The sequence below is a fragment of the Bos indicus x Bos taurus genome, chromosome 22 (assembly GCF_003369695.1).
Source record: "Bos indicus x Bos taurus breed Angus x Brahman F1 hybrid chromosome 22, Bos_hybrid_MaternalHap_v2.0, whole genome shotgun sequence".
Classification (NCBI taxonomy): Eukaryota; Metazoa; Chordata; class Mammalia; order Artiodactyla; family Bovidae; genus Bos; species Bos indicus x Bos taurus.
Genome location: NC_040097.1, coordinates 16,560,368 through 16,581,844, shown reverse-complemented (window position 1 = coordinate 16,581,844; position 21,477 = coordinate 16,560,368). Strand labels below are relative to the sequence as shown.

Genomic DNA, 21,477 nt, shown 5'->3' with positions numbered 1-21,477 from the left:
AGGTTTTAGCAGCAACTTCAAGCATTTTTCTTATTAATTTAATGATAAATCATAGATATGGAGCTTAATGACTCTTAGAAAAGCTAATCCTGGTACCATAATGGATCTACCTTGAGCATCTCTCTCTCTCAATTTCCCTACCTATAAATCTACAAGAGGCCACATCCATACTAACAAGATGTTCCAAGAGGAACCAATAATGTTTTTTTAATATAAATTGGAAATCTTACACAGTAGAAATTGATTTGCATTCTGCACCATTGAGCATAACTGCACCATGAGCTTTAAATAACTGTCGTGCACTAAATGCCTACCATGTGTCAGGTATTCTGCTTGTTGTCTTCATTTCCTTTTCTTACACAGTCTTGACAGTGACCTTGAAAGGTAAATATTATCTTCATTTTACACATGATGAGCCTGAGATTCAGAGATGTTGCTTAACAAGTCCAAGGCCACACATCTATGAGTTGAGATTCTGCCTGGAGTCATTGCACCAGGAATTATGGAACTATGGTTGATCCCTCACTCAGATTGCCATTCAAGCATTGTATTTTTACTGAAATCAGTGGCAGCCTTCCAGAAGCCCAGAAAGGGCAGAACTTAAAGGGGTCTTTCAACTTATGTGTCATCTCTCCCAAAGAAAAAGTGTTATAGAAAACTAAAGATTGATTTTCACTGTCTAAAATACAAAATATATATCCACAGTATGGAATACAATACAGTGATTTAAAAAAAAGAGAGAAGAAAGTGGAAAAAGTGAGGTAGGCCTAAGGTGAAAAGATGATGAAGATATAGTGTTAGATTTTAAAAAGCAAGTTACAGAAATTTGGTGTGCTATACTAAACTATATAAAAAGGAATTATTTATTTTTCAAAGATACACAATTGCATTGAAAGCAGTCTGAAACAATAACACCCTAAATTTACTAAGATGATTCCCTCTGAGGATGGGGTGTGGTACTGACCATGTGGCAGTCTGGAGGAACTTAAATATTTAAAATGTTAAGTTTTTACAAAGAGAACATATTCATGTGTTACTTGTGTAATTAGAAGTTACTTTTTTAAAAAAAGTAAAATATGTAACACAAAGTCAGCCCGCCTCCTGAATAGCCACAGCCAAAACTTGCAGTTATTTATAAGTCATTTCAACAATAAAGAAAAAGGATGAACTAAAAATACCATGTCACCAAGAAAACTTTTCCCCCTAGAGATTTCTAAATCAGCTAGGACTTTGATGTCTGGCCTTTGTCTGAGTAAGGTACTTGCTCAGGAGTCAGCTATGGCCACCCTAGGGAGAGTTCCGTGATGAGCCATGTTGGGAGACAGAGAGATGAGTTAGCAGGTCTGTTTCCTTCCAGACCTCTCTGTTCTTCATCAGTTCACCTCATGTCGGGTAATCTTCCAGGGCCGGAAGAGTGTCAGAGGGGCAATGGGAGAGGAGGAGAGAGGCAAGGGAGTTAGCTGATGGGGAGGAAAGGGGTAAGAAAAAAAGAACACCTCTTTGAAGGTCAAAGCTTTGGAGTCTAGGCATCTACTGGGAATCTTTAATGTCTAGGCTGTTTAACTCTGTTGGGTCTAATGAGACTGGTATAGACTTCATCCCTTGGTGTGCCAGATCATCTAACTCCTAGGAAAAATGGCATGACAATTCTTGAGTATTTTTCTAGTTTTTGCAAAGTATGTTACTGATGCTGAATTAGCCAAGTCCTCAGCAGTAAGATTCAAATTAGATCAGGTAGTTGAGTGATTTTTTCCCCCTCGTCCACATTAAAATAAATAAATATTAAACTACTAAAAATAACTAGTGAAATAAAAACTTATCTATCCATGTTCATCTTAAAATCTCTACTCGTGGTGCATGGGCCATGCTTGGGGAAACACTGCTGGAAGTGTGATGAGCTTGGGCTTTGCGGGGGAACTGGGTTAAAATATTGTCTCCACAACTAAGTAACCTGGGGACCTAACCTTCTTAGCATCAATTTCCTCACCTTGAAGTGGGCTTACTAGTAGTTCCTACCTCATGGGGCAGTTGTTAGGATTATCTGAGCTAATGTCTCTAAATCATAATGTGTAGCTTTTTCAAATTGTTAGTGAAAGAAAAAGATCTTTTAAAACAAGCGGTCAGATCTTGATTGAATGTAACATCTGTAAAAGATGCTGTCATCCTTGGGTAATGGTTCAGTGTTCAACTTCTTGTTTTAGAAATTTGTGTGTATAAGTGGGGAGGGGTTCCCCCCTAAGCTACTGGGTCCTCTCTTTATTTTATAGTCATTTGGCTATAATTCATAAAATTACCTATTTCAAATCAATCTGATGTCCGGAAAAGGCAAAACACAGAATCAAAGTGATTACATAGCTACTCTGAAATGCATAGAAATCAGACCCAAGGATTTTTCTTATTAAACAGTCTTTGTGGGGGTGAAGTCTCTAGCATGAAACTATGTAACTAAAGCCTTAGAAACATCTCATCAGATTGTGGGTGCTTATGTTTAAATTTTGTATCCAATACATCTGTTCTGGCTGTAGTGCTTGCTAGTTAGCTTGGTAGTTAGAAATGTGAACTCAGCTCCTTGGCATTTAAGTAGCAGCCTTGATGGAGCAAGTGAGACTGTGAATCGTGCAGCATTGGTGGCAACTGACTGGGTAAGTTCTGCCTAACTGGAGGCTTTTTAAAGATCTCATGTCACACAACAAGAGTGTGCCATAGCTGAGAAGGCGATCCGGTTCGGGAAGCCTATCTATCAGGAAGCAGCCACATTCTCCTTGTCACTGGTTTAGAGTTCCTGCTGGATTTACCTGGATGGGTCAACTAAGCTTTTTCAGCTGTTGCCTTTGCTGCTGCAGGCAAAGACTCAAGCCAGGGTTGAACCTTCTTCTCACTCCTACCTTGAGATGCCAAGTGAGTGTATCCAGTGATCTTAATTTGCCATTCTGTTTTACTCTGAATATTATTAGTACAGGTAAGGAGCTGAGGTACTCATGTTTTGCAGATGAAGAGAAGAGAAGCAGTTTTATATCCTGGCGTGCATAAACATTGTTTAGATTGGGTAGGTGTATTCTGAGACCAAAGGCTTTCTTTGGCTTAACTGTGTGTAGGCTAATAAATGGAACCTTTAGATTTCCTTCCATCTTACCATTTTCGAAAACCTTTTCTATCTCAGTAAATCTTGCTACCCATGAAACTTACTACAGCAGCACCCTGGAAGTTCTTACCTTTAACAAAAAGGGAAAACATTTTAATATTTGATGAAATAAGTGAAAAAATAATATTTAAGCAATTTGAATACATAGTATTACTTTTGTAAGAAGCCAGGAAGTGAATTTCCAGTGTGCTCCTGGCTTCTCTGTCAGCCTTTCAGAAGTGGGATTTGTCTTCTCAGTTTTAAAATCAGGAGCAGTGAAGGGGTACCAGGAAACATGAGTCAGGGCAGAGCTGGCCTTCCATTCTGGTGTCTCAAACTTCTACTGAACACTTATGATGCTCCCTGGGCCAAGTCCCTCAGCAAATAGACACTTCTAATCATATGTGAGAGACAAACGTGTAAACAATGAACTGTGCCTCTGGGAATGGGTGTGGTATTAGTGATACTTTGAAAAGGAGACGTTTGATGGGAGTATACTTGGAGCCTCAACCTTCTTATCTGGAGAACATGGGAACTGGACAGCATCTCTGCTCTTTTCCAGCTTTGAAATGCTGTGAACCTATAGAAACACAGACTGTGTCTTGTCCTAGAACATTTGTTCTGCTTGATCATTGAATAGTAAATACACCATCAGATGCAGTAAATATTTACAGCCCCCTGAAACAGAGAGTTTTTTTCCTCTTTTGTGACGTGGTTGGCCTGCTCTCCTGGGCACAACATAGGTTTTTCATTAGAGTGTAGCAGGCTGTCTCCACCTCACCTTTATAGAATGTCTGGGATAGTCTTCAAGAGTAACCTCTTTGCCTCAAAGTGCTAAAAATATCTGCTTCAAAATGCAGTGAGCTGCTAGAGCTGTGTCTCTCCCCCCATTTCCTCTTAGTAGCTTGAGGGAAAATGCAGAAGATGACACGCTGCCAAGATGAGATAATGCCTGGGATCTGCTGGTTAAGTCATCCCCAAGGGCTTCCCGTCAGATGAAACACTTCCGGTCCTCAGAGCTTTGCATCCTGCGGGGTTGTACCAGAGTTTGCAGACCTAGGGACCAGGCCACTTTCTTACTACTCTTTCTCAGGAGGATAGAGAGCTGTCAGATTCTAAAGGAAGGTAGCCTTCTAAGGTCACTGTTGATGCTTGGCAAACCCAATCAGTAAAAGCTCAGCTGTCAGACTCCTTGAGATGTAAGTTGGGGGTACACGGTGTGGAAAGTATGTTTAAGTAACCAAGCCCTCATTCTTATAGGTTTGCTTTCATATGTTTCATAAACTTCCATTTCGAATTGGTTTTAGATTTATAGAAATATTATATTGCAGAGAGTTCCTTTATATCTCACTCTCAGCTTCCCTTAATAATATCTCACAATCACTATGGCAAGTTGGTCAAAATCAGGAAAGTAATATTGGTGTAGTACTGCTAACAAAACTACACTGTTTTTGAATTTCACTACACAGGCCTCTTTAAAAACCAAAGTTAAAACAACAACAACATTAAATCATACACATGCATACACCAAAAATAAATATATATAAAACCTCCCACTTTTAAAATATATATGTGCAAATACACAAATATATCTAGTTATGTAAGCAGACATTATGTTCTCCTGCCTTGTAACAGATTATACACATTGTCACTTGCCACTCTCAGATGGTCGTTAACCATTATGCTTTGCTATATTGCGTTGATGTTTAGGGCTGTGTGGCCCCAGGAATTTGTGCTTTCTGAGTCCTCAGTTCAGATCATCACACTTTTTTCTAGTTCTCCTTACATTACCAAGCTGCCAGCTGTTACTTTTCTCTACCATCAGCATTTTTGTTTGTGGCAGACCTTCACCTCACATCACATCTACACTTGAACTGCTAACCTGTTAAGGTTTTATCATCATGAAATAGGGCTTCTTAGAATTATGGAAGGCAAAATACCTGTAAAGAAAATACGTGGGTTGTATTGCTGTATGGGTTTTATGACATTTTTACAGAAGCCTTTTTATTATTTCCCTGCTATTTACCAGATTTTGATAAGTAGCAGTGTAAAAATTCAGGGACAATATAAGAAATAGAATCTAGATTTTAATAGCTAAAATCCTAAGACAAGACTACTTGTGTTAGGTCCCTGGTGGCTCGGTGGTAAAGAATCCACCTGCCAATGTAGGAGACAGGTTCGATCCCTGGATTGGAAAGATCCCCTGGAGAAGGAAATGGCAACCCACTCCAGTGTTCTTGTCTTGGAAATCCCATGAACAGAGAAGCCTGGTGAGCTACACTCCATGGGGTCGCAAAGAGTCAAACATAGTAACCAAACAACAACAACCTGTCTTATGTAGAGATTTTTACCAAAAAGTTCAGTCTACTGGTCTGCTCTTCCAGTATATTTAAATTAATACATATTTTTTTCTAAATCATTATTTTGAAAGGCAGCATAATATTCTGTATGTAGCTATACTTATCATATATAAAATGTTGCTTAGGGTGTTTATATATATATAGATAGATAGATAGATAGATAGATATATTCGTATAAATAGTTCTACGAAGGACAGTCTTAGCTACACTTTTGCATACGTCCAAGAGACTGTCTTCCCAGGAGTGAAACTATTGAGTCAAAACATAATACCTGGCACCAGACTGGGCTCTCTCTTATATAGCAGCTTCCCATTAGCTATTGGCACCCCACTCCAGTACTTTTGCCTAGAAAATCCCATGGACGGAGGAGCCTGGTAGGCTGCAGTCCATGGGGTCGCTAGAGTCGGACACAACTGACCTACTTCACTTTCACTTTTCACGTTCATGCTTTGGAGAAGGAAATGGCAACCCACTCCAGTGTTCTTGCCTGGAGAATCCCAGGGATGGGGGAGCCTGGTGGGCTGCTGTCTATGGGGTCGCACAGAGTTGGACACGACTAAAGCGACGTAGCAGCAGCAGCATTAGCTATCTATTTTACACATGGTAGTGTGAAATGCTGGAAGGATGGAATTGAGGAGTGGGAAGGAGGTTCAAGGGGGAAGGAATATATATACACACACATATATATATAGTTATGACAACTTGCATTGTTGGTTGGCAGAAACCAACAAAACATTGTAAAGCAATTACCCTCCAATTTAAAATTTTTTTAAAAATTAAAAAACTTGGCTTTTGATGACTGTTCTTGCAGTTAGCAGAGTTATATGCAGTTAGAAAAATACATGGTTTTCTGGCTGCTGAAGGGAGCTTATAATCCTGAAGTTCTAGAGTGAGATTGTTTGCCAGGCTGTGCATGCACAATAGCAGAGCAATCGACTCTACTCTGACCGCAATCACAGGTCGAGTATTCATGCTGGGGTGAATTCAGACGGTCAGTACTTATAAGCAAGCCTTTTCAAGTGACTTCTTAACTCCTGGAAGGAAAGTGTTTGTCAAGATGTGTTGCAGTTTGCTCATCCACTGGAGGTGATGGCTTTGGAGTCCGGGGTTTACGAGGGACAGGCTGCCACAGGCTCTACCCCCCACAGCACTTCCTTGCCCTGCAACTTCAGGTAGCTTCACAAAATAGCCTCTTTAATGAATAGTCTTCCTCTTTGATTCCCATTGGTAGTCATTGGACCATCTTTTGTCTTCATGTTTTCTGCCTGGTGGGCTGTCAGGCAAAACTTGTTGGCAAGTTTTCTAGCCAGTTAAAAATGGAAGACTTGTTCCATTGAGCAGTCAATTCCAATGAGCTTGGCTGGTGACTGTGGCACTAACGCTGGGCCAAGGAGGAAATCGTGTGGTTCCCCAGGAACTCAACTGGCCCGCTCTGTTCAGAGCGTGGTAGCAAAGCAGGAAAACATCTGGATTCTTCGCTTGCCCCTCTCCTTCCTTTTAAACGAGGTCTCTTTTAGTTAGACTCTTTTCGGGGTTATAGGCACCTCCATTCTTTTTAATCAACCACTTATGACTAGTCTTTTCAAAAGGGAAAAATAAACTTTCTGAACCTTCTGATTCTGATGGTGACTCTTCACTTTCTTTAGGAAACTATTTATTAAAGTGCACTTTCTGCAGGCTCTGAAAGCCTGAATACGTGTTGAATATTTAGAGGATGGGCCTTCTGGGAGTGAGTGAAGTAAAAATCATATCCTGGAGACTGATTCTTTCACATCATTGTTGGTTCTTACACAATTGTCTATTTATATCTTCTCTGCTTGTTTTATAAGTGTCTTCAGGACTGGTTTGGATCATTCAGAATAGGTCAAAATAAGAATGGGCTGAAATCACCTTTGTTTCCCTGCATCTTATGTTGGGTCCATGTAGGGACTCTGGGTGAGTAAGTGAAGGAATTAGCAAATAAATGAATCCCTGAATGAATTGAACCAATAAATGAATGTATGGCACAACTAATTAGAATAATCTTATAATGGGATTTATAATGTTTCTCAACTTTTAATTTAAAATGTCAACTGTTCCAGTTTCCACCCCCCCCAAAAAAAAAATAGTGGGAGATAGAAGTTTGTGTAACATTTCTGTGCACAAAATATGAAAGAATACTTTAAAAAAAAAATAAAGCATTCTGAAGAATGCTTCCTTCCCCTTTTTTCCTTTAGAAATTTTTCATCAACTACTGACCAAAAACAAACATCTGTGTTTTTAACCTATTTATTCCTAAAATTGCTAAGTTGGCCTTGTGCGATTATCAGGTGTTATCCCTTAAACAGAGAAGATTCAGGGAGAGGACAAGGAGAAGTGATACATCAGCTTGCATCAATCAGGTGTAAATACATTGCTTGCTAAACGGTCACAAAGGTGATTTCTGCTGCAGAAACACTCCTGCTTAATACCAGCAGTTTTTCTAAGAGATGTGATGTTCTTTCCTTTGGGGAAGCTGGGGAAACACGGACTTCAGTCATTTCTTGACCCTCAGAAATCTTTGCACAGAAGTCCTCCTGGAGGTGTATGGCTCAGCTCCTCTGTCCTCTTTCTCCCGGAGGTCAGGAGGGAGCTGTGGGTGACTCAGCCACAGGGCACTCTATCAGGCCGCAGGTTAGTCATCTGGCCTAGGAGGTGCTGAACTTTGCAGGTCATTTTCTTTGTGTATGAAAAGAAGGGAGAGAGTTTGTGCATTTAAGCCTTTCTGCTACAGCCTAATAGTTCTTTCAAGGGAACAATATGATCCTTCCATGTGGCTGAGACCCTTGGAAGGACAAGTAGCAATTAATTAAATCTTACATTTAATACTTTTATGTAACATTTCCATGTCTTTTATTTCATTTTAATGCACCAAGTCTGGGTGAACATCTGTTTTAAGAAACCTGATGTTAAAATTGTGAAAAGAAAGTGAAAGTGAAGTGGCTCAGTTGTGTCCGACTCTTTGCGACCCCACGGACTGTAGCCTATCAGGCACCTCCGTCCATGGGATTTTCCAGGCAAGAGTGCTAGAGTGGATTGCCATTTCCTTCTCCAGGGCATCTTCCTGACCCAGGAATCGAACCCCGGTCTCCCACATTGCAGGCAGATGCTTTACCGTCTGAGCCACCAGGGAAGCCCCCTAAAATTGTGAACACGAAAACAAATAATTTAGTGAACTAATAGTCATAATACTTTTAGGTAAGAATTCTTTGCAGTCAACCTTTAAATGAAAAGTATCTCAACATGTCTATTTTTCACATTTTTCAAACTTTAGTATCTTTATTGTACTGGCATTACAAGGATGTTGTAGAAAATTATAAGATAAAGGTAAACATAAAAAAGATTATTATATTATAATTTTACTACTGGGAGAGAGCTACTCTTCATATGTTGACAGAGAGCTTTTCTAAATGTATAACTTTGTATATTTGCAAATAGAGCGACATGATACACAGATACTGTGTTGTGGCTTGTCTTACTGTCTGGTATGCAAGACCATTGCACTTGTTCTTACATACATCTGGACCTTATCATTCTTACTATCAATGTAGTATGAAATTGTTTAATTGGGACATAGCTTTACTGAATTAATCCACTACTAATCCTGAATTGATCTACTATTGAACATATAGTCTGCTTCCAGTTTTTCTTATTGGAAACTTCAACTTTGTCAATAATGACAGCTACTTTCCACTTCACACCCAGTGCTGTGTGAAGCATTCACTATATAACATCTCTTTTTATATTCAATTCTGGTAAAAATCACATAACATAAAATTAACTAAAGTGTACAGTTCTGTGACATTTAATACAGTCACAATATTGTGAAACCACTGTCTCTATTTAGTGTTCAAAATATTTCCATCAGCCTAAAGAGAAACCCCAGGCCCATTAAGCAATTACTCCATCTGCCCCCATCTCCCCCTTCCCAGCCTCTGGCAACCCAACCACTAATCTGTTTTCTGTCCCTATGGGTCTACTTTTCCTGAATATTTCCTATAAATGGAATCATAAAACGTGTGACCTTTCATGTAACATTTCTTGTAACCCTCACACATCCTGTATGGGAAGACCCAGGGAGGTTGAGGGGTTTGCCAGGGATTCCCTCCCTGTAGGATCAGAACCTGAATGCTCATCTCTCTGTCTTAAAGTCACATTCCATCCCTGTGTCCCGTGCTGTCTCTCATGATCTTCTAAACTCCATTATACAAAAGTGCTCACTCCTTTCTTAGCCTCTTTACTTTAGCATCATGATTAGGTGACTGGTCCTTTTCCTCTGCTTCAAACTTGCACAATGCTGCTAAGTCGCTTCAGTCGTGTCTGATTCTGTGCTACCCCATAGACGGCAGCCCACCAGGCTCCCCTATCCCTGGGATTCTCCAGGCAAGAACACTGGAGTGGGTTGCCATTTCCTTCTCCAATGCATGAAAGTGAAAAATGAAAGTGAAGTCGATCAGTCATGTCCAACTCTTATCGACCTGATGGACTGCAGCCTACCAGGCTCCTCTGTCCATGGGATTTTCCAGGCAGGAGTACTGGAGTGGGGTGCCATTGCCTTCTCTGAAACTTGTACAATAGGAAAGAGCTAATACAGCAGTTCTCACATTTTAACTGCAGTCAGCATCACCTGGAGGACTTGCAGGGTTTCTGACTCAGGTCTGGGATGAGTCTCAAGAATTTGGTTTCCTAACAAGTTCCTGGGTGAGACCGATGCTACAGGAAACACACTTTGGAAGCCACTGCTCTGACAGTTATGATGCAGAAGAATTGTTTCACTATACTACCCTCTGATCAGAATGCTTGCAATGCACTTAAGAATATGGAAAATTTCAGGAAAAGTGTGCATTCATCCCACTTGAGGAACATGCGAGTGTGATATACACTGGAGGCTGAGGAGCCTCCTGAAATGTGATCCAAAGTTGCATTTGATTTTCCAAATGCATGTTTAAAAAGAAACTAAGCATCTGGTAAGATTGTAAATGTGCATATCCTACATTGGAATATGTAAATGTGCGATTTACACACACATTATGCCAATCTACATTTGAACCTTTAGAAAACCAGTCCCAGGAGTGCAAAAGGAGGCATGTACAGGGAAGTGAAAGGCAATGCTTTTTGTAACATAACAGTAAGAAAAGGAAAGAAAAGAAAGAAAAGTCTAACTCTCCATAAATAAGAGAACAAGTAAAATGTGGTGTAGGGAAGGCCAAATGCAATTAAGCTTTGATCTAGATCTATACAAAATAACATGGAGGGAGCTCAAAAACAATGCTAAGTGGGGAAAAGATTTAGATTTACACTCAGAAAACAATAATATACATTATTTGTGGGTGCCTGGAATTTTTAAAAAAGTGGTCAAAGGTCTCCAAATAGCCAATAAGAACATGAAAAGATGCTCAATATTAATTGTCATTCAGATCAGATCAGATCAGTCACTCAGTCGTGTCTGACTCTTTGCGACCCCATGAATCGCAGCAAGCCAGGCCTCCCTGTCCATCACCAACACCCAGAGTTCACTCAGACTCATGTCCATCGAGTCAGTGATGCCATCCAGCCATCTCATCCTCTGTTGTCCCCTTCTCCTCTTGCCCCCAATCCCTCCCGGCATCAGAGTCTTTTCCAGTGAGTCAACTCTTCGCATGAGGTGGCCAAAGTACTGGAGTTTCAGCTTTAGCATCATTCCTTCCAAAGAAATCCCAGGGCTGATCTCCTTCAGAATGGACTGGTTGGATCTCCTTGCAGTCCAAGGGACTCTCAAGAGTCTTCTCCAACACCACAGTTCAAAAGCATCAATTCTTCGGCACTCAGCCTTCTTCACAGTCCAACTCTCACATCCATACATGACCACAGAAAAACCATAGCCTTGACTAGACGGACCTTTGTTGGCAAAGTAATGTCTCTGCTTTTGAATATGCTATCTAGGTTGGTCATAACTTTCCTTCCAAGGAGTAAGCGTCTTTTAATTTCATGGCTGGAGTCACCATCTGCAGTGATTTTGGAGCCCAGAAAAATAAAGTCTGACACTGTTTCCACTGTTTCCCCATCTATTTCCCATGAAGTGATGGGACCAGATGCCATGATCTTCGTTTTCTGAATGTTGAGCTTTAAGCCAACTTTTTCACTCTCCTCTTTCACTTTCATCAAGAGGCTTTTTAGTTCCTCTTCACTTTCTGCCATAAGGGTGGTGTCATCTGCATTTCTGAGGTTATGGATATTTCTCCCGGCAATCTTGATTCCAGCTTGTGCTTCTTCCAGCCCAGCGTTTCTCATGATGTACTCTGCATAGAAGTTAAATAAGCAGGGTGACAATATACAGCCTTGACGCATTCCTTTCCTATTTGGAACCAGTCTGTTGTTCCATGTCCAGTTCTAACTGTTGCTTCCTGACCTGCATACAAATTTCTCAAGAGGCAGATCAGGTGGTCTGGTATTCCCATCTCTTTTAGAATTTTCCACAGTTTATTGTGATCCACACAGTCAAAGGCTTTGGCATAGTCAATAAAGCAGAAATAGATGTTTTTCTGGAACTCTCTTGCTTTTTCCATGATCCAGCGGATGTTGGCAATTTGATCTCTGGTTCCTCTGCCTTTTCTAAAACCAGCTTGAACATCAGGAAGTTCACGGTTCACATATTGCTGAAGCCTGGCTTGGAGAATTTTGAGCATTACTTTACTAGCGTGTGAGATGAGTGCAATTCTGCGGTAGTTTGAGCATTCTTTTTTTTTTTTTTTTAAACTTTACATAATTGTATTAGTTTTGCCAAATATCAAAATGAATCCATCACAGGTATACATGTGCTCCCCATCTTGAACCCTCCTCCCTCCTCCCTCCCCATACCATCCCTCTGGGTCGTCCCAGTGCACTAGCCCCAAGCATCCAGTGTCGTGCATTGAACCTGGACTGGCATCTCGTTTCATACATGATATTTTACATGTTTCAATGCCATTATCCCAAATCTTCCCACCCTCTCCCTCTCCCACAGAGTCCATAAGACTGTTCCATACATCAGTGTCTCTTTTGCTGTCTCGTACACAGGGTTATTGTTATCATCTTTCTAAATTCCATATATATGCGTTAGTATACTGTATTGGTGTTTTTCCTTTTGGCTTACTTCACTCATTCTTTGGCATTGCCTTTCTTTGGGATTGGAATGAAAACTGACCTTTTCCAGTCCTGTGGCCACTGCTGAGTTTTCCAAATTTGCTGGCATATTGAGTACAGCACTTTCACAGCATCATCTTCCAGGATTTGGAATAGCTCCACTGGAATTCCATCACCTCCACTAGCTTTGTTCATAGTGATGCTTTCTAAGGCCCACTTGACTTCACATTCCAGGATGTCTGGCTCTAGGTCAGTGATCACACCATCATGATTATCTGGGTCATGAAGATCTTTTTTGTACAGTTCTGTGTATTCTTGCCATCTCTTCTTAATATCTTCTGCTTCTGTTAGGTCCATACCATTTCTCTCCTTTATCGGGCCCATCTTTGCGTGAAATGTTCCTTTGGTATCTCTGATTTTCTTGAAGAGATCCCTAGTCTTTCCCATTCTGTTGTTTTCCTCTATTTCTTTGCATTGATCGCTGAAGAAGGCTTTCTTATCTCTTCTTGCTATTCTTTGGAACTCTGCATTCATATGTTTATATCTTTCCTTTTCTCCTTTGCTTTTCACTTCTCTTCTTTTCATAGCTATTTGTAAGGCCTCCCCAGACAGCCATTTTGCTTTTTTGCATTTCTTTTGCATGGGGATGATCTTGACCCCTGGGAGATGCAAATAAAAATCACAATAATATACTATTTCACATCCATGCATAAAAAAAAAAAAAAAAGATTTGAAAATAACAAACGTTGATGAAGATGTGGAGAAATTGAAACCCTTATACTCTGCTGGTGAGAATGTAAAATGGTACACCACTGTGGAAAAGAGTTGACAGTTCCTCAGAAGGTATAGACTTACCAATTTGTCCAGCAATTCTATTCCTTTAAGTAGAATTCTTTTTACCCAAAAGAATTGAAAACAGGTACTCAAAGGCTTTCGTACAAATTTTCTTAGCAGCACTGTTCACAGTAGCCAAAAAGAGTAACAACTCAAATGTCCATCAGCAGAGGTATGAATAATCAAAAAACATGGTATATTCAAACAATTGCATATTATTCAGCCAGAACAAGGCATGAATGTTGATACATGCTACAACACGGATGAAACTTAGAAACATTAAGTGAAAGAAGCCAGCTCCAAAAGATCGCATATAGTATGTTTCCATTGTATAGGAAATGTCCAGCATTGGCAAGAAGTCTGTCTATAAAGTGGTACAGATTTGGGAGGTACAGGATTTCCTCTGGGTGATAGAAATGTTCTGGAATTAGACAGTGGTGGTGGTTGCACGACATTGTAAATATACTGATCACAGCAGAATTGCATATTTTAAAATGGGTAAAATGGTGAATTTTAATTCAATAAAAACATTTTTTGTACTGATAAGTGGACTGGTAGGATATGTACCCAATCCATGGCAACAGTTGCCACTTGGGGAGTGGGTTGAGTTAGGATATGGGATTATGGTTGTGGGGAAGAGATGTTAGGTATTCTAGTGATGTTTTGTTTCTTTTATCTATTGAAAAAAACAAGTACTGGAAGCACATTTAACAAAAAATTGAGTTCATAGTTTTGGATGGTGGGGATATCAACATTCATTATATATTACCCATAGCATTTGCTTTGATTATTTTAAACTGCTTTTAAAAAAGAATGAAACCCCATTCTAAAGGCCCAGTGGAGTCGCCTTCTTGTCTAACTCAGACCTTCGCCTGCCTCCTAAGACCCCCTTAGACCCTGGGCCTCTAGTTTGTACACTCTTTCCACGGTCTCCACTGGCCCCGCTTAACCAAAGGCGTCATTACACTCCTAATTTAGTAAGAAAAGCAAGTTTCTTGATTCCCCAGTGACTCATCAGCAGATGTCTGTCCTCCTGACTCCTCCCTGAGCCTAGACACAAATCTTTCCTCTTGTTAGAGAGCCCCCTGACACCAGGCTCACCAAAAGATTGCTCCGGTTAGGTCCAGAAAAAGCAGAAGGGTGTCCATTTCTGCTTCTATGAATATAATAAGTGGTTAATGCAGTTGCATGGATAGACCTGAACCTTTCTTAAAACACTGATATGTCTTCTGAACATACAGACCAGTGTTCTGGAGATAGGATCTTCTTATCTGATTGGTGGTATTGTTCAGTCACTAAGTCATGTCTGACTCTCTGGAACCTGATGGACTACAATCCACCAAGCTCCTCTGTCCTCCACTAACTCCTGGAGTTTGCTCAGATTCATGTTCATTGAGTCACTGAATGATAGATGAAGACTATAGACTTCTTCCCTGATGGTTTAGTGCAGGTATCTTCAAGGTAGGGCCAACTCTACTGGCCTGCTGTCTGTCTGTTTTACTGGAACACAACCACATTCTCATTGTCTGTGTCTGTTCTGTACTGCAGCAGCATAACTGAGTAGCTGCAACAGAGGCTACATGGCCCACTACGCCTAAATAATTATCTGCCCTTTACAGGAAAGTTTGCCAGGCTCCGGTATAGTGGTTAGGATCATGGGCTCTTGAGCCCAAATACGTTTGGAAGGCAGGTAAGAGACATGGGAGGTCTTCTGATCATCTTATTTTAAAAAGAGAATGACACTGAAATGCAGAGAAATGGTGTGAAAAGTCAGGGTCACAGAGCCATTTACTCATGGAGGTGAAGAGTGTGGACTCTGGAGTTAAGTACCACTTCTAGACTTACAGCCTGAGGTACGTCATTAAAGGTTACAAAGCTGTGCTTCACCTCTAAAGCAGCATTCTTGAGAAGAGTAAATGAGACGACTCAGTTATTTCATGAATAAATTTTACTGGGCTCCGTTCAGTGCTGGGCACTGTTTGACGTGCTGGTGAGAAAACGGCAAACATGAGGGAGAAGAATCTCTGCCTTCACGGAGTTGTAGCTTAGATGGGAGATGGTAAATAACAGTAAATCAGCAGAGGTGCAGTTGGTTCTGAGATGCCAGGTCAGGCGGAGAGGGAGAGAAATGGGGGTTGGTTGGGGATCTCCCATAGGTGGGAGATCAGGAAAGGCCCCTCTAAGGACCAGCCTTGTGAGCTGATGCCTCAGTGACAAAAAGAAGCCAGTCCTGCAGAGATTTGGCGGCAGAGGACATAGCCAGTAAAAATGTCCTGGCATGGCAGCAGGACAGAAAGGAGGCCGTACTGGAGCCCCATGGATGAGGAGGAGAGATGCAGGAAGATGAAGTCTGACAGGTGGACACGGGTCAGATCCCTCAGGGCCTCATCATTTGTGGCAAGGAATTGGGATTTAAGTCTAAGTGCGGTAAAACCACTGGAGGATTTAGGCATGCAGTGAGTGCTGGGATTTGAGATGACTAAACAATCCTGCTCTCTGTTGTTCAGTTGCTAAGTTGTGTCCAACTCTCTGTGACCCATGGACTGCAGCACGACAGGCTTCCCTGTCCTTCACTGTCTCCCAGAGTTTGCTCAAACTCATATCCATTGAGTCAATGATGCTATCTAACCATCTCATCCTCTGCTGCCCCCTTCTCCTTTTGCCTTCAATCTTTCCCAGTATCAGGGTCTTTTTCAGTGACTTGGCTCTTCACATCAGGTGGCTGAAGTATTGGAGCTTCAGCTTCAGCAACTTCCCTTCCATTGAGTATTCAGGGTTGATTTCCTCTAGGGTTGACCGATTTGATCTTGTTGTTCATGGGACTCTCAAGAGTCTTCTCCAGCACCACACATCGAAAGCATGGCACTGAGCCTTTGTGGTCTATTTCTCACTTTCATGCTGCAGTGAGATTGTAGAGACAAGATTTGCAATTGGGAGAACATTGAGTGGACTTCTGCACTAGTCCAGGTGAGAGATGATGGCTGGGATAATGGTGGGAGATGGGGAGAAGTTGACAGATGTGGTGAAACTGACAGGACTTGCTGGAAGATTATATTTAATGTGTTGATGTATGGGAAATGCTCGACATGGGGCCAGGGACATAGTATCTTCTTAATTTTCTTTATCGTTCCTACCACCACCACCATGGCCATCTTGAGAGACAGGGTAGCATTATGGTTCAGAGTATAGGCTCAAACCACATTACTTGAGTTAAACTCTAGCTGGTGGCTCAGGCGGTAAAGAATCCGCCTGCAATGCAGGAGGCCAGGATTGAACCCAGAGTTAAATCCCTGGGTTGGGTAGATCCCATGGAGAAGGAAATGGCAACCCACTGCAGCATTATTGCCTGGAGAATTCCATGGATAGTGGTGGGCTACAGTCTGGTGGGCTACAGTCCGTGGGGTTGTAAGGAGTCAGACATGACTGAGCAACTAACATTTTACTTTTCCTGCCATTTGTAAATGTTGTGACCTTGAGTAAATTACACATCCTCTCTGTATTTCAGTTACCTTCTCTGTAAAATGCAGGGGGAATCAGAGTACCTTCCTTACAGACATTGTAAAATAGTGTAATATTCCTGCCAGAGAGTAAACCATAAACACCATTGCTGTTATTTGAAAACTGGTAGATGGCCCTATACTTGATAGAAGTTTGGTGACTATTGCTAAAATCCAAACATTCTGTGGAAATCCTCATTAGAGGTCAGAAAGTCCCTCTTTATGTAATCCATCAAGGGGTGGTGGGTGGGCTCTCTTCTTGACCTCTGAAAATCAGCACTTCCAGAGAGACAAGACAGCCCCACGGTTTGTTAGACTGTTTTAGCTGCCAATGTTTGAATCAGCATTCCAAAAATGTAAAGGCAAAAAAAAGTATGCACTGGGATTTCCATAGAAAAAGGTGTGGGGCTCTGTGCTTGTTTTGAAAAGCTGTGTCTGTGTGGGGGTTGGCAGAACTGTCATTTGAGAGACATCTCCTCGTAGAGGGAGGCTTTCATTTCTCCATATTAGGCAGACCCTATTTCAGCTGTGGGGCCTCAGGGGCAACTAGGGCTCCCTGAGTAGGCAGCTATGGTCTTTGAACAACCTGAGCCAAAGGCAGGGCATTGTTGTTCCTGCTATGCCTTAGTCAGGCTGCTGGAACCAGGGGACCAGTCTCTGGGGGGTGGGAAGGACCCCAAGGTGTACACTTACCCAGACCTCACACAGATTGCCCAAGAGCTCACATTCCCTGCTAGCTGCAGACATGTCCTTCCTGGCCCCAGGCAGATGGCACCTGCACCCATGCAGAAGTCTGCCCCAGAGAAACAGCAGTGTGTGCACCCCTTCACCACAACCACAAAAGGGCCTCTTTAAACTTTCTGTCTTCTGAGCAATAAGCAGCAATACATGGGAAAGGTGTGCTAAAAACCCAGTATGGGCCTTCTCCCTCCTGCTCAGAAACAAGCTTCCAGAAATAGATGCTTTTACTCCTGGACCGGAGTCTGTTCTTATCACTGAGGGCTTTAATTTGAACTTTGGGGGCTCTGAATATCTTTTTCTGCACCTGCTTAGTTGGACAACTTGTTCCTTAGTTTTTAAGTTAGGCAGATTTCTGTACAGCCATGTTCGTAAGATAGAAAAAAGTAGGCTCTTATTAAGTGAATAATAATGTTGATGTTTGTTTTGTTAACTATGCATCACATGGACCTTACATTCTGAATATCTGCAAGATCTTGAGGTTAAATTATGGTCTCAATTTTAAAATCTCTACTTGAATATTAACAGCTCACATTTACTGAGCACTTACTATGTGACAGGGAGTCACTGAGCGTATTTACATGAGTTTAATCCCTGAATCCACAGTTGGAACAGCTTGCCCAAGTCACAGACAAGAAAGTGGCAGAGCTGGGATTTGAACCTGGAGCACCAAGTTCAAGCCCTAACTCACCCCACTAGCTCTTAAAACACTCGTGCATCATAAGCAGCTTTGCTCCTTGTTAATGTTTTCATACCAAACATACAGAGATGGTTGTTGGTCCTGAGCCTCTTGCTTTCTGTTTTCTAGGAGGTCTTCACATATTATGCAGATTAGAGTTTTCTGATATAAGTTATGAATATATTTTCCCACTTTGTCCTTTGTTTTGTGACTTTGTTTATGATGTTTCTGTTGTTTTGTTTGCCATGTAGAAGGGTATTTTTTTTTTAATTTAAACTTTAAATTTTACCTTTTATATTTTATGATAGGTGAAAGTCGCTCAGTTGTGTCTGACTCTTTGTGACCCCATGGACTGACTATACAGTCCATGGAATTCTCCAGGCCAGAATACTGGAGTGGGTAGCCTTTTTCTTCTCTAGCGGGTCTTCCCAACCCAGGGATCGAACCCTGGTCTCCCATATTGCAGGCGGATTCTTACCAGCTGAGCCCCCCGGGGAAGCCCATTTTATGACAAAAATATCTCCAAATATTTTCTTCTGAACTTTGAGTCATAGTTAAAGTGAAAAATCTTTACACCAGGAAATTTGCCCATCTTCTTTTAGTACTTTTATGCTTTGCACATTTATATTTAAATCTTTGATCCATATTCTGGTACACAATGTGAAATATGGGTTAAGAAAAAAAAAACTTTAAGAAACACTTTAAAACGAATTTCCCTGTCCAAATGTAGTCAGAGTTTGTGTATAAAGAGTACTTGGGGTGGTGAATCCTCCTTCAAAATAAAGCAGGCTTATTAGTGTCTTAGGTGATCAGTGGGGGAAGTTGTCTGTGGTTCAATTAGACCTCTGACTAGCCTGCAGCTTTGGTAGGGGTTTTCCCGTCTGAGTCCCTTGGACTGCAAGGAGATCCAACCAGTCCATTCTGAAGGAGATCAGCCCTGGGATTTCTTTGAAAGGAATGATGCTAAAGCTGAAACTCCAATACTTTGGCCACCTCATGCGAAGAGTTGACTCATTGGAAAAGACTCTGATGCTGGGAGGGATTGGGGGCAGGAGGAGAAGGGGACGCCAGAGGATGAGATGGCTGGATGGCGTCACTGACTCGATGCACGTGAGTCTGAGTGAACTTTGGGAGATGGTGGTGCACAGGGAGGCCTGGCGTGCTGCGATTCATGGGGTCGCAGAGTCGGACACGACTGAGCGACTGAACTGAAGATGATCCAAGTACAAGGTGACAGGAGACTCAGACAAATCAAGGAACTGGAGGTGTCAGTAGCTTTGGATACTCATGAGACCCCTAACTCCTCACGCCATCAACTTCCAAAAGCTCACCTATGGAACAACTTTAACCTTTTTCTACTTTCTTTGGCATTATTAAAGAGTGATTGTTTGGCCAATCTAAGTTTGGTTTTGACAAAAAGTGTCACTTTATCAGTAGGTTACCATACTTGTCTCCTGGTGTCAAGAAATTCACAGTCTCATGGAGGGAAGCAAGACTTAGATATATAATACAAATCCTGAATAATGCGAGGGAGTAAGAGGACAAGCACTCATTTATTTGGTAGAGGCCCTTCTGTATGTCTTTGAGTCAAAACTCTTCCAGCTCTAAGAGACAGAAACACAACTCAAATTCCTTTAAGCAAAAAGCAGATTTCTGCTTATATAATGGAAAAGTCCATGGCTTATTGGCCTAAGGAGTGGCTGGATCCAGGTGCTTATTTTTCCCCAGGAATTTGCCTCTCTTTACCTCCCAGCTTTTATTTCTCTCTGTTGCCTTCATTCTTGGATATGGTCTCCCCTCCTGGTGGAAAGAGAGCCACCAGCAGCTCCAAGCTTACCCCACTTGTAACTTAGAGGTCCTCTCTTACCTAGTTCTTCCTGCAGAAATCCCAAGCCTGGTTCTTATTTCCCCTTTCTGAATCAGTCACTATGGCCAGAAGGAGGGGTCAGTTGCTGATTGGCCAGTCCTGAGTTACACATACTCCCAAGGGGACTGATGGTGGGCTCAGTACCACTGAAACCTCAAGCACTGAGAGAGGAGCAGTTTCCCAAAAGGACTGTTATAAGAAGAGGGATGAACTGATGCTGAATGAGTCAAAACCCCAGAGTGCCCTAGAGCCTGAACTTCTTGTTCTCAGAGCTCTTAAAGGAGCAACACAAGCAAAGAGAGTCTTGAATGGAGCAGTTAGACTTGGTTAAGCCCATAAAAAATGAAGGCTCCCTGAGTTGCTGTTTTGTGATAAGAGCAATAGCTTTTGCCCATTCTCACTGACATTGCAAAATAAAAAACAGATGGCGTCACTGTTACTGAGGATGGGTTTCTGAGATTCTAGTGGAATTTGTTGGAAAAGCTACCACCCTGTCATCGGTGTTTGTCAAATCCCAAAACCCAGCAGAAAAGAACATACATAGATAAGTGTTCCCTTCTCTCAACTATGGACTACGGTTTGGGAAAAGAACAAGGTCTCAAATAGGGTGAGATTCTCAACTGGGTGCTTTGGCAAATCTCATTTACTCATTCCACACCTGAACAGTCCATAACTTGTGGGGAATATGGCAGGAAATGCAGGAGTCTTTGTAAATGAAATGGCCTGGCTACTTGGTTAGTTGTGCTGAAACACTACCTAACCTTGCGTCTGGCATGGTGGCTCATACTGTCTGTGCATCGTCTGTTCAGTTCTTATCATAGCCTTATGTATTGTTCTTATCCCCATTTTACAGGTGAGGAAACTGAGGCTCAGAAAGGGTCAGTCACCCAGGGTCCCAGAACAGAGGAGTAGTAGAGTCAGAAGTGAGCCTCACGGTGCTCAGTTATCAGCTGGCCATGGGACCCCGACCTTGTTAACAGGGTTTCCTCATTCCTTTTTGCAGGTGAATACTTGGGTTGTTAGAAGATTCTTTAGGCAGTGATGCACTAAAGTGTTTTACTCTGAGAATCTTGGTGCACAATTAGCTTGTAATAATGATAGACCACAAAGAAAGAAAGATCCCCTAAATTTTCAAACCAGTTTCCTCCTACCTTTCCCAGAAAACATCCACAATTGCTAACATGGACTGGATAGCATTTCATTCTTTTCATTTTTATCTCTAGGAAGGAAAGCAAGGAGCCATGGTACTGACCACGGTATTG

The 21,477-nt window shown here is 41.7% G+C and overlaps 1 protein-coding gene across 3 annotated transcripts in view; it reads left to right on the top strand.

Annotated features, from left to right (window-relative positions):
* Window positions 1-21,477, top strand: part of ARHGEF3 (Rho guanine nucleotide exchange factor 3) — a 313,634-nt gene that overhangs the window by 202,353 nt on the left and 89,804 nt on the right. The gene's annotated exons all lie outside the window — the stretch shown is intronic.